This window comes from Humulus lupulus, chromosome 5, assembly GCF_963169125.1.
Source record: "Humulus lupulus chromosome 5, drHumLupu1.1, whole genome shotgun sequence".
NCBI lineage: Eukaryota > Viridiplantae > Streptophyta > Magnoliopsida > Rosales > Cannabaceae > Humulus > Humulus lupulus.
In genome coordinates this window covers 44,027,110-44,044,340 of record NC_084797.1, presented here as the reverse complement: position 1 = coordinate 44,044,340, position 17,231 = coordinate 44,027,110, and positions in this window count along the sequence as shown.

The window sequence follows — 17,231 nt, the reverse complement described above, 5'->3', positions numbered from 1 at the left end:
ATTAAAATATTTTCATTTAATATTCATTACTTTTATTCAAAGCCAAAAAGAAGATATGTATTCCTATAACTCTATAAATAGGACTTGGAACCAGCCCTTCCACTCACTCTTCAAGCTGTGATCAGACTCCAAGGTACTAGTGTGACCTTAGAGTGATAAACACTTGGGTTGGGGAAAAGCTTTGCCATTCTTAAGCTTTATAAAATACTTGGGGAGTGAGGTTTAGTGTATTTCTGTATTGGACCAATCCATAAGGTCAACTAAGGTACTCTTATTCTTTAAGTTCAATTTTTTAAAACTCTTTAGTTTTCTTTAGTCCTTTTATTTAGATCCTAACTTTTGATATTGGTTTTTGATTAGGCTCTTGAAACTTAAAGATCTTTCTTGGTAAGTTTCGTCTTGAAGGTTTAGTTTCCACATTTATTCTTTACTCTTTAGAAATGCTCACCATTCTATTGTTGGTTTTAGGAGTGTTCCAAGTCCCGTATTTGTTCTCAATTATCCCGGTGCTGGTAAGGAAAATAGGATTGTTTCTATATGCTTATATGTTATGTTATGTATAATATGTTATGATAAGTTTATGTTATAATATGTTATGTTATGTTTTTTTTTATGTTATCTATGGCTCATAGTTGCTTAGCTAGCAAGCCCTAGTGTTTATCATTTTCATGGTTTAGAGTTATGGTTTACCCTACCTCAGATATTAGACAGGGGACCTAGATGGGTTATCATATACTACCATGTGATCTAAGCTACCTCAGATATTAGACAGGGGACCTCGATGGTTTATCGCATGTCATGTTAATGAGTTAATGGCCATTAATATTGTAGTCTTATATGGTATATGTTTATATAGTCATATGTTTTATAGTGTATGCTTATGATATAGGGTATATGTTTTAGATAGTCTTATGTTTTTTATAATATAATATATAGCCTTATGCTTATGTTCGAAATGTATGTTTTTAGTAGATTTTCCTTGCTGGGAATTAGGCTCATTCCTTTATTTTTTTAGTGTGATGCAGGAAACTAGATACGGAGGCAGAAAGATTCTTGGAAGCTTGGCATGTGTGTTGAGGATGAACGAACTGAGTGGACTGTGTGTCGATTGAGGATGACGTTATTTTTAGTTTTTTTAAAAATTATGTTTCTATGTATTTTCCGCATTTAGTTTTGTAAATAAATTTATTTAGTTTAAAATTATGTTTTATGTTTTAAATAATTGGTACCCATACCAAAATTCTATTTTTACTTTGTAATTTTCACAATATTATGTTAAAGTTTTAATAAAGTTATTATTATTTCTTATGTATATGTTCTTCAAAGTAATAGCTATGTTTAGTAGTTCTAATGTTCCAAGGTCTTAGAAATAGTTGGTTCGTTACAAATTAGCTAGTTCACCCCTGACTAATTCTATTATGTCATTAGTCAACTCTTGCTGAAGTGACTTTTCTATTTCAGTTAATGCTGCTAGATTTCTGTAACTCTTCCGGCTTAACGCATCTGCAGCTACATTCGCTTTTCCTAGGTGGTATAAGATTTCGTAGTCATAATCCTTTACTAGTTCTAACAACCTGAGCTGCCTCATGTTGAAGCTCTTTTCGTGTGAAGAAATATTTTAAATTCTTGTGGTCCATATAAATCTCACACCATTCTCCATAAAAATAGTAGCGCCAAATTTTCAATGCAAAAACCACCGCTACCAACTCCATATCGTGTGTTGGATAGCGTTGCTCGTATTCCTTCAGCTGCCTTGAGGCATAGGCTATCACTTTGTCATTTTGCATCCACACATAACCCAAACCTTACTTTGACGCATCACAATATACTACAAACTTGTCGTTGGGTGTCAATACACAAAGTATTGGTACTGAGCATAATTTATCCTTGAGCAACTAGAAACTCTCTTGACATTTATCCGTCCAGTTGAACTTTTGTTGTTTCCGGGTCAGGTTGGTAAGCGAAGTGGCTATTTTAGAAAAACCTTCTACAAATCTCTGATAATAACCTGCTAGCTAGAGAAAACTTCTAACCTCAGATGCTATTGACGTCGTTTTTCGTCAACTTAAAATGTAGAGCAATTAAACAATAAGAACTATGGTGCAAATGAATTGTATGGTGGAACAACAAGGGTTTTACGTGGTTCAGCAGTTAAATCTGCCTAGTCCACGAGTCTATTTTATTAGACCTTGGTGTTTTCTCTCTAGATAGCAAAAGATCCATCCTTTTACAAGTGTTCATGACCTCTCTATTTATAGAAAGTTTTCAGAGTTTATTCCCACATATTTCGGGAAGATACTCCTGCTTATTAATTGAAATAATGATATTAAATGTTGTAACTCCTATTTACAAGGAAACGTCCCCTGAAGACCAGGAAAATGGATAACAGACTTATTAATATCCCTTTAATGTCGGGACATTACAACAATAAATATCTTTAAATGTACAGAACGTGTTACATTAGATGATTCATCAAATCTCCGAGATCAGCAATCAGCATTGCATCAGTCAAGGATTACGGACAGGTTATGAACTAGTCGTCTTACTCCAAGACCTGCTCGGGGCAGATAAATACCGTCGAGGCTATCACATTTTGAGCTTGCACTCTTTAAGCTCGGGCTACTCGATCTGAAGACACTCGATAACGGATGTATCCCGATGCTATGCTCTTTTGAGCTCATAAAGAATCTCGAGGCTACATGTCTTCAAGATTGTTGTCTTGCTTCGAGGGTTTTACAGTTGTACCATGAACATGCGTTTTTATATATCTCGAGCTCACACTCGACGAGTCCAGCCTTCAAGGTCATAATTTCTTATCTCGAAATCTGGCGGTAACAATTTGCCCCCTCAAAAGTATTAGTTCGAATCCTATGAGAAGGAAACTTTTGAACTACTTCCATTGGGAACCATACCATCAAACATACTCGAGTGTGGACACGCGTCAGCTGGGTATTAACCACTCAAAGTACTTGAGTACCTTGGAAACCTGCCCCCGTCTATCCGCCTGCCATCCTTTATGGTCCCATCGAATCATTTGTCCCTGACCGTCAGATCTGATACAAAATATGGCCAATGGCCCAGATTAATCCAACCTTTTGCATTCCCACAGGTTTATAAATTGGACTCCAGTCGTCTTCTTTTACTTTCACATTCATTTCAGAGAGAAAAAAGGAAGAAAGAAAAACCAGAAACCTCATTGCCCATTTCTTGCATGTTCTCCAAGCCGATTAGACAAAGTAACATTGGACTCTTTGATTATAGAGAGTTTTCAGAGTTCATTCCCACATATTTCGAGAAGATACTCCTGCTTATTAGTTGAAATAATGATATTTAATGTTGTAACTCCTATATACAAGGAAACATCCCCTGAAGACCAAGAAAATGGATAACAGACTTGTTAATATCCCTTTTATGTCGAGACGTTACAACAATAAATATCTTTAAATGTACAGAATGTGTTACATCATATGATTCATCAAATCTCCGAGATCAGCAATCAACATCACATCAGTTAAGGTTTACGGACAGGTTACGAACTGGTCGTCTTACTCCAAGACCTGCTCGGGGCAGATAAATACCGTCGAGGCTGTCACATTTTGAGCTTGCACTCTTTAAGCTCGGGCTACTCGATAACGGATGTATCCTGATGTTATGCTCTTTCGAGCTCAGAAAAAATCTTGAGGCTACATGTCTTCGAGGTTGTCGTCTTACTTTGAGGGTTTTATAGCTATAATATAAACGTGTGTTTTTATATATCTCGAGCTCACACTCGACGAGTCCAGCCTTTGAGGTCATAATTTCTTATCTCGAAATCTGGGTGTAACAGTTTTCCCCCTCAAAAGTATTAGTTTGAATCCTATGAGAAGGAAACTTTTGAACTACTTCCATTGGGAACCGTACCATCAAACATACTTGAGTGTGGACATGCGTCAGCTGAGTATTAACCACTCAAAGTACTTGAGTACCTTGGAAACCTGCCCCTGTCTATCCGCCTGCCATCCTTTATGGTCTCATCGAATCATTTGTCCCTGATTGTTGGATCCGATACAAAATATGGCCAATGGCTCAGATTAATCCAGGTTTATAAATTGGACTCCAGTCGTCTTCTTCTTTTACTTGCACGTTCATTTCAGAGAAAAAAAAGGAAGAAAGAAAAACTAGAAACCTCATTGCCCATTTCTTGCATGTTCTCCAAGATGAGTAAACAAAGTAACATTGGACTCTTTGATTCCGTAAGATCGTACTTGCAGCCGCTTCTACAATCGTCCATTTCTCTGCTTTCGCCAATCGCATTGTGTAAGCTCTCTGTTCATGGCTTCTTTGCATTATATATATTTTTTATGTGTGTTTATGTTTCTATTGCACCTTGACCACTAGGATTTTGTTGGTCGATTCATTAGTTTAATGCACTAGAACGTTTCGGCTGATAAATATTAGGTTTAGGTTCTGACATTATTGGCTCCAAACCTAGTTCATGTGCAAAGAGACCCAAATATGGCTCTTTTTCTTAGTTTTCAAATTTCGGAGGACATATCTTGCACACCAAGATAGTGGGTACAAAATCAAGGTTTTTTTTTTTAAGAATGCACAATTCCCAAAAATATCACTTTTTGAATAACCGCCACCTTTTTTCCCTGATATATCAGGATTTCCAATAATATGTCCACCTTCTTTTCTTTCGGTGGACTATACGCTCTGAGATTGGCCTCATCCTTTGGATCGAGCTTTCCTCGTAGCCTCGATCATTCAATCTTAGGAATTCTACTTATCTCATTATTTCCTGCTTCCTTGGCCCTCACCCTTTTGCTTTCTTGTTAGATGCCGTAGAAATCAGGTAAGTGGTGGGGGTCAAAGCTCGCGATTCCTTATTCACCCGTAGCTCCAAGCCCAGAGTCTCCTTTTACTCGAAACCAGCGCCTAATTCGGGAGCACAAACTGAGGCGCGAGCAAGAAGACATTCGAGACCACTTCCGACGTCAGATAGATGAGGTTGAAGAAGGGAAAAGGAGAAAACTAAGGGTCGCCCTTTATCCCGATTCGGACACCGAGCCTAGGCCGATTCCTCTCGACCCTACACTCAAAGTGACCATCACCTTCAGGCCGAGAGATCTTCAATTTTCACTAATGGGGGAACCTTCCACCTCATAGCCGAGGAGAGAATTCTTCGAGGCCGAGCACTATTGGAGCTCGGTCACATCGCTTGGTCAGATAACTGACATCCTGGCCTTTCACGGCATCAGATTTTCGAGCTCGCTGAGGTGTCGAGCTCCGACCTCCCATGAGCGAAGTTGTCACGCTCCAGGAGATGGAAATCCTGACAGCAAGCTAAGATACGCGGCTTGGAGCCAGGAACACATGAAAGCAGGGGTAGTGCTGCCCTTGAAATCCTTTTTCAAGGACTTCACTGACTTCATTGGGCTCGCTCCCTTCCAACTCAACACCAACTCATACAGGGTTTTGTCAGCACTGAGGTCGCTCTACCACGACCTAAAGTGGGCAGGACCTTCACTAGAAGAGATTTTGTATCTCTTTTGCTTGAAAAGTAATCCCTCTCAAGCTCAGGGAGGGGACGGCTTCTATTACCTTTCGAGTTATCCCAAGGAGCCAAAGATCTTTGGGGATTTACCCAATCATCCACCAGACTTCAAGAAAGCCTTCTTCTGGACGGATGGCCTAGCTCCGTCTAGATATTACTCGTTTAGATGAATTCATAAGTATCTCAACTTCTTTCTTTTTTGTGCTCGAAGTTTTCTTAGGATCGTATTTATTTGAAATGTGTTTTCTTCCAGCCAACTACCACCGCCCTACTTCCACCAAGGATATGAAAGAGCATAGAGAAGCTCTGCTTCAACTCCCCTATGACAGGAGGTCCATTTCCTATCTCCTGCATGAAGACAAGCTCCAGGCATGCGACCTCTTGGGGGAGGATCAGTCTACATTTGACTGGTCCAATAAGAAGTACGACCAGTGGGAGCTCATGCCTCTCCCAACCGGAAACCTTCCTCCGAGGAGAAATGCGAGGCCTCCTTCTCCAGCTTAGCATCACTGGAGTCCACAATCGGGAAATGAGGCCAACGATGAGGCCTCGAGCTCGGGCTCGGATGAGAGAGGTACAGTCATCCTTAGCTCAGATTTGTGGTCTCCCTCACTACTAAAACATAAACCTGATAGATTAATATTGTGTGAGGACGATATGAACCATTTCTATGTATGGTCTTGGGTAGATGAGAGGGTACATAGGTTTGACAGTTGGCTCGGGAAATATGACACCATGTATAGCCTAAACGAAGTATGGGACAAAGTAGTTGTTCAATATAGGACTAATGACTATAGGGACCTTTCGAGGTTGACTTCCACCTATGGGGAAGGCACTCCCCCTGCCTCTTCTGAAGATGGGGGAATTTTGTGGTCGCTGAGCACAATCTCGGGGGAGAATTCCAGTTAGGTTTCTCTCCACTTGTATTTTCAGTCCTTGTCTGTCTGCATCATGCCAACTTGTTTTGTTTTGGGCTATCTCATAATGTGATGTGAATGTGCAGGTGAGATGGACTCCGACCTTGACAATGTACTGGCCAGTGGAGGAGCTCAAAGGAGTAAACGCCCAAGGAGGTCGTGGAAATCAGATCGGCCTGCTAAGGTCCTTAAGAGGACCGAGAAGACGCCTCCTCCCCCGGCTCTGGTTGCTCTGAGCCCTGTTTTGAGTCCATCTGCTCAGGCCGAGATGTCCTCTTTGACCTTACCTCCTGCTCCTCCTATAATCCAGGTCCATTCCACACTTAGCCCACCTTTGAAGAAACCCTCAGCCTCAAGAACACAATTGCATTCGGTTTCTACTCACGTCGATGAGTATGTGATCGACAATGCAGCTGGACCCCATGGAGCTACGCCAGGCTCGAACGTTCTATCTCGGGTGGGCCAGAGTTTTGGTAGCTTTGACGCCTCTCACTGGCAATTCTTGAACAATGCTCGAGATTGCAACACTCTTTACGGGAAGAGCATCGAGCTTACTGCTGTGGTAACCTTTCTTCTCTTGCTTCTAGCTGTATTTATACTTGGTTCATATGCTGATTTGATTTCTTCGTATGCCAAACTCTTGCTATCTTTGCTCAACTTAATTACAAGTTGAACAACGAGGTCCACACGAGTATGTCTTTTGCTCAGGAGGCAAAGGATCTCCAACTCAAACCAAGTGACGAGCTTAAGGCCACAAAGGAAAAGGTGGAGGCAAGAGCTGAGGAGCTGAAGGCCAAGACATTCGAGCTTGAAAATCTGAATGCCTGGCTCGCGGAGCTTGAGAAGGAAAATGCTCGGGCCAAGGAGATCAATACCAAGCTTGAAGAAGAGAAGGCTACGACTTTCGAGATCATGGAGGGTGAAAAGGCTCGTCTTCTTGAAGAGTTTAAGGAGAAAAAGGACCGGGCAGTCGACATGGCCATGTACAGAATCTGGGCCAACAATGTCGACCTCGACATCAGCTTCTTAGGCCCTCTTGAAGCAAAGTTCGTGGCTAAATGGCAAGCTCGGCTTGATGAGGAGGAGACTGCTCAGGATGAGGCAGAGGGAGCCAGGGGTGATGCCGATGCTGAGAAGGCCAAGGAGAATGCTCCTTCTTCTTAAATCTTGGCTCGGGGCTGAGTCCCTCTGAATTTCTTGTAACAATTTTTTATGATTGATTTTTATTTTTTATGCCCCCAGGGCCAAGACAATTTTACAGCTCGTGAAAGAGCTGCCTTTTGTGATACCATTTTTTGACTTTATTTTAATACATTTGCTTTACATTTCTTGGGTTGAAATATTTTGCACATTTTATATTAAAGTGCCATATATGCTTGTTTATTCATACAAACATAGTTTGGATTTAAGCTCGAGGTTCAATGCATTCATGCACAGTTTGCTCGAAATATCCGCTTCCGATCTCGTTATTTTATCAAGGTCGGCGATTACTTTTACCATGCACCTGAAAGTACTTATATGGTGTGTAATGCAAACGGTTTAGTTATATCTTACTTTTTTAGTTACTTTTTCTCGTCCTTGGGTAGCTCCCCGAGGTTATGAGATTGAAACTATCATTTTGCAAGATACTCCAGCCGAGATCTTAACTTAAATGCGAAGTGGGTTTATGCTCCAACTTACCGTCGATTAGTTTTAGCTGGTTTATTCCAAACCTGTTAAGGTCATGCTTGGTTTGTAATCCATACACTTATATTATTCATCTAGTTTGCATATTTGGTTATATCCAAACATTTTTATGTTTTTGATAGTTTGGTTATATCCAAACTATCTTAGCTCACGTATTTGGTTATATCCAAACACTTGTATGTTTTTGATAGTTTGGTTATATCCAAACTATCTTGGTTCGCGCATTTGGTTGTATCCAAACACTTGTATATTTTCGTATATGCTATTTTATTTTTTCAAGCCGATGGTATATGTACCACTAATGCCCCCTTAATATCCTATGATTGTGATCATAGGTTATTCAATTAAGAGAGATTGCAAAAAATACAACATATTAAAACGAAATCAAACTTTATTCGGATAATCCAAAAATAGAAAAATAGTACAGACAAACAAGCATGGTTATAGGTGGCATCCTTCCTACACTATTGATAGTAAGGTCGTAGGTGTTCGCCATTCCATGCTCGTGGGACCAAACTTCCATTCAATCTTGCCAACTTATATATGCCGGGTCGGATGACTGATTCTATCTGATAAGGTCCTTCCCAATTTGGCCCGAGCACGCTAGCTGCTGGATCCCGTGTTGCCAAGAATACACGCCTCAGCACCAAATCTCCTGCGCTGAATTTTCTATCTTGAAATCTTTTGTTGAAGTACCGGGTAGCTCGATGTTGGTATGTAGCATTTTTTAGCTGAGCTTCGTTTCTTCTTTCTTCGATCAAGTCCAGAGTTTCTTCGAGCTGGGATTGGTTCGAGGTTTGGTCATGAGCGAGGGCTCGAATTGTGGGAATTCCGACCTTGATTGGTAACATAGCCTCGCAACCATACGCCAAAGAAAATGGGGTATGTCCTGTTGATGTACGGGTTGTGGTCCAATATGCCCATAGAACTCGGGGCAATTCTTCAGGCCATCTTCCTTTAGCTTCTTCCAACTTTTTCTTTGGCGAACTCTTTAGGGACTTGTTTACAGCTTCGACCTGGCCATTCGCCTGGGGATGGGCCACCGCTGAGAATCTCTTTATTATCCCATTTTTTTAGCAAAAGTTGGTACATAGATCGCTGTCAAATTGAGTACCGTTATCGGACACAATCTTCCTTGGCATCCCATATCGGCATATGATGTTCTTTACTACGAAGTCAAGGACTTTCTTCGAGGTTATCGTCGCCAAAGGCTTGGCTTCAGTCCACTTTGTGAAGTAATCTACGGCGACTACTGCGTATTTCACTCTGCCTTTGCCAGTCGGCAATGAGCCTATGAGGTCGATTCCCCAAACCGCAAATGGCCAGGGGGAGGTCATCATAGTTAGCTCGGAGGGTGGAGCTTGAGGAATTGTGGTGAACCGTTGGCACTTATCACACCTCTTGACGTAGTCGAACGAATCTGCTTTGATGGTAGGCCAGAAGTACCCTTGTCGTATGATCTTCTTGGATAGGCTACGCCCCCCAGTATGGTCTCCACAGAACCCTTCATGAATTTCTTCTAAGATTTTCTTAGCTTCGGGTGGGGACACGCATTGGAGTAGCGACATGGAATATCCTCTTCTATATAACTTTTCATCAATAATGGTATACCTGGGGATCTGATACATCAGTTTTCGGGCCTTGGTCCGTTCTTCTGGGAGAATGCCGGTCTCAAGGTATTCAATTATCGGAGTCATCCAGGTTGGCTTGAAATTGATCATGCAAACATCCTCCTACTCAGGCTCATGAATACTGGGCATCGCGAGATGTTTGATTGGCACGAAATTCAACTTGTCAGTCTCGGTAGAGGTCGCAAGCCTTGCTAAGGCGTCCGCATTCGAGTTCTGCTCTCGGGGGACCTGTTCTATCGCATAGAACTCGAAATTCCCCAGTGCTGATTTTGCCTTTTCTAAATATGCCGCCATTCTCGTACCACGAGCCTGGTATTCTCCTAAAATTTGATTAACCACCAACTGGGAGTCACTGTAGCAATGTATCACTTTGCCTTTGAGTTCCTTGGCTATATGGAGTCCTGCCAGTAGGGCCTCGTATTCAGCTTCGTTATTTGATGCGTCGAAGTCAAATCTTAGGGCAGAGTGAAATCGGGTTCCCGCTAGGGTGATCAATATTATACTTGCCCCTGATCCATTCTCATTGGAAGACCCGTCAACGTAAAGTTTCCACAACTCGTGGCCCAGGGCTATAACTTCATCGTTGGTCACACCAGTGCATTCCACTATGAAGTCCACCAAGGCCTGTCCTCTTATGGTCGTCCTATGATGATAAGTGATCTCGAATTGTCCGAGTTCAACTACCCATTTGAGTAGTTGACCTGAGGCTTCTGGCTTGGACAAGACTTGTCTTAGTGGTTGATCGGTCAGTACATGGATGGGGTGCGCCTGAAAATAGGGTCTGAGCTTTCGAGATGAGTGGATTAGGCTGAGAACTAACTTCTCCATCAAGGGATATCTCGATTCTGCCCCCAGTAACCTTTTACTGAGATAATACACAGGCCTTTGCACTTTTTGTTCTTCTCGCACGAGTACCGTGCTTATGGCGTGCTCGGTTGTAACAAGGTATAGGTATAGAACTTCTCTCGTGATGGGTTTTGACAAGATGGGAGGTTCTATGAGGTGTTTCTTGAGCTCTTGAAAAGCCAACTCGCATTCCCCCGTCCATTCAAATTTCTTGCCTCCCCTCAAAAGATTGAAAAATGGAAGACAACAGTCTGTAGATTTCGAGATAAATCTACTTAGCGTCGCCATCCTTCCATTCAGACTTTGGACATCCTTATGCTTTTGAGGTGAAGGCATATCAATCAGAGCCTAGATTTTTTCTGGATTTGCTTCTATTGCCCGGGCATTTACAATGTAGCCCAGGAATTTCCCCGAAGATACTCCGAAAGTGCACTTATGAGGGTTGAGCTTCATGTTATATCTCCATAATACGGCGAAGCATTCTTCGAGGTCATCAACATGGTTATTGTTATGTTGAGATTTAACTAACATATCGTCAACATAAACTTCCATGTTGTTACCTATCTGTTCGGAGAACATCATGTTTACGAGTCGCTGGTAAGTGGCTCCAGCGTTCTTGAGCCCGAATGGCACGACGTTATAGCAATACAGACCTTTGTCTGTCACAAAACTCATATGCTCTTGGTCAGGGGGGTGCATGGCAGTCTAGTTATATCCAGAATAGGCATCCATGAACGACATGAGTCCATGCCCTGTCGTGGCATCCACTAGCTGGTCGATCCAAGGTAAAGGGAAGCAGTCCTTAGGACAGGCCTTATTGAGGTCCAAGTAATCAATACAGGTTCGCCATGTCCCGTTGGGCTTCGGGACCAACATCGGGTTGGCCACCTAATCGGGGTAAAAAGCATCCCTGATGCATCGGTTTGCCTTCAACTTGTCGACTTCCTCTTTAAGGGCCTTTTTCTTATCGTCATCCAGTAATCTTCGCTTTTGCTGCTTCTGAGGGAAGCTTTTTTCGATATTCAATGTGTGGCTCACCACATTCGGACTTATCCCTATCATGTCCGAATGGGACCATGCGAAGACATCCTGGTTCTTTTTTAGGAAGCAAATTAATTGTTATTTCGTTTCTTCGGGAAGGTTTTTCCCTACCTTTACTGTTTTCGGGGGGTTTGCTTCTTCGAGCCTGATTTCTTCGAGCTCCTCCAATGGTTCTAGATCAGCTATTTCCTCTATTCTTGGATCGATTTCTTTGTCTATTTTGAAGACTGTCCCGTCCTTATTCTGAATAATGACGAGTGTTTGTGTGCTCGTCTACTTCTTTCCTCTAATGGAGATGCTATAGCATTCCCTTCTGGCTAGCTGGTCTCCCTTCACTGTCCCGATGCCACTAGAAGTCGGGAACTTGATGGCCAAATGCCTTATAGACGAGACTGCCCCCATCCTACTAGGGCGGGTCTTCTGAGCAGCACATTGTAGGCCGATGGCAGGTCCACTACTACGAATTCCATCATCTTGGTTGTTGAGACTAGGAAGTCTCCCAAGGTCACAGGGAGTTTGATGGACCCCATACAGGCAATCCCTTCTCCTGAAAAACCATACAACATTATTCCACAGGCCTTTAGGTCATGAAGCGCGAGTCCCATCTTTTCTAAGGTGACCTTATAGAGAATGTTCACTGAGCTCCCATTATCAATAAGAACTCGGCGAACCCTCTTATTCGCAAGCTGAAGAATGACGACTAGTGGGTCGTTGTGAGGAAATTGAACATGGGACGCATCGTCCTCAGTAAAGGTTAAAGGTTGAGATTCAACCCTTTGGTACTTCAGAGCTCTAGGTTCGGGTTCATAAGGGGACCCGTCGCCAGTTTTTAGCTCATTCACGTATCGCTTTTGGGCGTTCTTGCCCAATCCCGTGAGATGAGGCCCGCCCGAGATGGTTACAACATCTTCTCCATCAATTGGAGGGGGTCTCTCGTCTTCCCTAGCTTGGGAGTTGCTGTTTTGGGCAGGCGGCAGTGCAGCTGTCCTCTGGCTGGTAAAAGCCTGATTATTATTCTGGTTTCTGACATACTGCCTGAAGTATCCTCTCGAGATCAAGCCTTCGATCCCGTCCTTCAGTTGCCTGCACTCATCAGTAATGTTTCTACTATCTCTATGAAATAGACAGTATTTATTGGAGTCTCTCTTGGATTTTTGGTTTCTAAGGGGGTGTGGACGTCTGAAAGGGACCTGGTTTTCATTAGCCAGGTAAATATTTTCCTGAGACTCGTTGAGCTCGGTGTACACCTTGTACACGGAGAAATACCTTTCCCCTTTCTTCTTTTTCCCCCTTTCCGCCTCAGGGTTACTTCCTTCATTCTTCTTTCTTTTGGAGGGGTTTTCTGCATGGGGTTTCGAGGCTGATGGGTCTGTTGAGGTCGAGGCAAAGTTTACGTTTATCGTTGTAGTTATGGGCTGAGAGGTCATATTCAGCGTTGACCTCGCCTCTTCTACATTGACAAACCTCTGAGCTCGTCTATTAAACTCGGTTATGGACCTCACAGGCTTCATCTGCATATCTTCCCAAAGGGGACTTCCCGACATTACCCGAGCTTGGACAGCCATTAAATGATCGCTATCGTCTACATCACGAGCTCGGGCGACTTCTAGATTGAATCTTGTAAGGTAGCTTTTTAGCATTTCATTTGGTTGTTGTCGGACATTGGTCAGGGTCGATGCCTCGGGCCTTATCCCAATCATGGCTCTAAATTGCTTCTTGAAATCCCTTGACAGCTGATCCCAAGAAGTGATTGAATGCCTCTTATATTTTTTGAACCAGCTTTTTGCTGGTCCTGTAAGCGATGCTGGAAACAGCATGAATCTAAGCTCGTAACCCACATTACTTGCCCTCATAATAGTGTAAAATGTACTTAAGTGACTGTACAGGTCGAATTTCCCTTCAAAAGGTGGGACATGAGGAATCTGAAACCCCTGAGGAAACGGAGTGTTGGAAATGTGGGGAGCGAATGGTTCGAGCTCCTCATCAGAATCTTCGTCCTGATTTCAGCCTCGCTCATTCTGTAAGAGCCTAAATGCTCTTTCCAGTTGATCAATTCTCTCCTGAACCGGATCCACAGGGGGTCTCGCTTGAAATAGGCCGTCGTCGATCACAATTCCAGGCTCGCGCCTTCGCATGGGATCCTTGCACCCATTTAGACGATCTCTCAGATCTGGGTTCGAGGGTTTACCATTACCCCAATTTTGATTCAGGTGTTCTCGCAAGTCAGGGTGGTTCCTTTGGTTCCCAGTATTTCTGCGTCCTTGATCATACATACTAACTGATCGGGTGTCCCCTGAGTCTTCGCTGGCAAGGCTCGTTGCATGATTGTTTCGAGATGGATTCCTTTCAGGTTGCCTCATCTCTACAGTGTGAGACCGAGACATTTGGCTTCTCGTAGGCTGGGCGCCTCTCCGTTCTCTAGTAGTTTCTCCATTCCCCTGCTTCCGTCCAGCCAGCCTTTCCCTATCATCCTGAGTTGGTTGTGTGTTTCTCCGAGATGGTGAGGGATACCTAATTGGTGACGGAGGGTGCCGTATGGGTGACGGTGGCTGTCACCCATTTCAGGATCTAGATGCTCCCGAGTTCGCCTGTGCTGACTCGGGAACATTCTGCGCGTTACCAGCATTCTGAGTTCGAGCCACTGCAGGGGCTCGGTTATTCCCAGTTTCTACTGGTAACTCAGCAGCTGACTTAACAAGAGCTCTAGCCCAGGTGTTTCTTCGGGGCCTCGAAGGGGCAGGTTGTTCTGCCGGTGGTAGAGGTTGCTCTGTTCTTCTTGTGGCGGCATTTTTGCGAGGTCGCCCACGAGGCCTGCGAGGAGGAACATGAACATCCCATGGAGGAGGGACCTGGGCCTCAGACGGAGGTTGAGGCTAAGCCGCCTGTGCCTTCGCAGCCAATCTAGCTAATTCTTCACTATGCTTCTTGGCCTCAGCCAACTATTTTCTTAACTGATGATTTTCGAGTTCCACAATGGGAACATATCGCTCAGGATTATAGTACATGTCCTCGTCGCTCGTGGGGACCAGTGGTGCTGGAGGTCCTCAAGAGTCTGAGGACTCACTTCTCTCCTCTGGTTCTGGATTCGTCATTGGCTGTTTCCCGGGGCACCGCGGATAGTTGACTTCTTCTTCAGGAATATTTGGATCATTTGTAGCCATAGCTAATCAGGGAGGCTTTTTTGAATGACTAGACTCATATTCGTACTACTTAATGCTCTTAATGAAAGCACCAAACTGTTGATGACGTTTTTCGTCAACTTAAAATGTAGAGCAATTAAACAATAAGAACTATGGTGCAAATGAATAATATGGTGGAACAACAAGGGTTTTACGTGGTTCAACAGTTAAATCTGCCTAATCCACGAGTCTATTTTATTAGACCTTGGAGTTTTCTCTCTAGATAGCAAAAGATCCATCCTTTAACAAGTGTTCATGACCTCTCTATTTATAGAGAGTTTTCAGAGTTCATTCCCACATATTTCGGGAAGATACTCCTGCTTATTAATTGAAATAATGATATTAAATGTTGTAGCTCCTATATACAAAGAAACGTCCCCTGAAGACCAGGAAAACGGATAACAGACTTATTAATATCCCTTTAATGTCGAGACATTACAACAATAAATATCTTTAAATGTACAGAATGTGTTACATCAGATGATTCATCAAATCTCTGAGATCAGCAATCAGCATCGCATCAATCAAGGTTTACGGACAGGTTACGAACTGGTCGTCTTACTCCAAGACTTGCTCGGGGCGGATAAATACCGTCGAGGCTATCACATTTCGAGCTTGTACTCTTTAAGCTTGGGCTACTCGATCCAAAGACACTCGATAACGGATGTATCTCGATGCTATGCTCTTTCGAGCTTAGAAAGAATCTCGAGGCTACATGTCTTCGAGGTTGTCGTCTTGCTTCAAGGGTTTTACAGCTGTACCATGAACATGCATTTTTATATATCTCGAGCTCACACTCGATGAGTCCAGCCTTCAAGGTCATAATTTCTTATCTCGAAATCTGGGTGTAACAGACGCATTCTTAGCAATTGGCCAATCCTTCACAACTTCTACTTTAGCTGGATCTACAGCAACTCCATCTTTGGATACTATATGACTGAGGAACGCTACTTGCAATAGCCAAAATTCACACTTCTTGAACTTGGCGTAAAGTTGATGCTCCTTTAGTCACAGCATGGTCAGTCTTAAATGTTCCTCATGCTTGACTTCGTCCTTGGAGTACACCAAATATCATCAATGAATACTATGATGAATTTGCCCAAGTAATCCTTGAAGACCTGATTCATTAAGTCCATAAATGCGGCTAGAGCATTGGTAAGACCAAAAGACATAACTAGAAACTCGTAATATCCATATCGAGTTCTAAAAGTTGTCTTTGGTATATCTTCTTCCCGTACCTTGAGCTGGTGATAACCGGACCGTAGATCAATTTGAAAATACGGTCGCTCCTCGGAGTTGATCAAATATGTCATCAATCTGGGGTAGCGGGTACTTATTCTTAATTTTCATCTTGTTCAGTTCATGGTAATCGATACACATCTACATCCTTCCATCCCTCTTCTTCACAAATAGAACCGGTGCACCCAATGGCGAATGGCTTGGTCTGATGAAACCCAAGTCTAAGAATTCCTGTAACTGCGTTTTCAACTCCTTGAGTTCTGTAGGTGCCATCCGGTATGGTGCCTTTGAGAGAGGCTAGGTTCCCAGTACGAGTTCAATTATGAAGTCAATTTCCCGAGTAGGCGGTAACCCTGGTAAGTCGTCAGGAATTATCTCTGGGAATTCCTTTATAATGCGAACGTCTCCAACTTTTAGTGGTGTTTCTTGTGCCACATCCTTGACGCTTGCTAAGAATGTGTGGCATCCTTTCTCTATCATCTTCTGAGCTTTGAGAGATGAGATATGTGGTGTGCGTAGTCCTGAAACCTTCCCCATAAAACATAGTTTCTGACCGTTATGAGTTTCGAACGCCACTTGCTTGCGTCTACAGTTGATGGTTGCGCCATGCCTTGTTAGCCAGTCTATGCCCAGTATAACATTGAAGCCCTTGATCTCTAGCTCTATCAGGTCTCCTTCTAGTTTCGTGTCCTCGATTTTGATCGGTACTCCCCGTACTATTCGTGATGATAAAACTACTTCACATGAAGGCAATTCCGTAACAATCCTAGTTCTAAATCTTTCACAAGGTTTGTCTAATTTTTCTATCATTCCTAACGAGATATACGAGTGTGTTGCTCCCGAATCAAACAATTTTGAACATATATTACCGAGGATAGGATGCTGATCTGTGATTACTTTGTTACTAGCTTCGACTTCTCCCTGGGTCAAGGCAAAGACTATAGCTAGAACCATCTTGTTGTCCTTCTTTTCTTCTGTTTTGAGCTGCGGACATTCCTTTTTCCGATGACCTTCCTGACCACAATTGAAACAACCCTTGGTGTTTGCACGACACTCCCCAGGATGTATTCCACATAACCCGACCTATTATTACCGTTATTAGATCATGCTCTTTTGTCACCATTGACTTGCTTATTTTCAGGATGCTTTCTTTCTG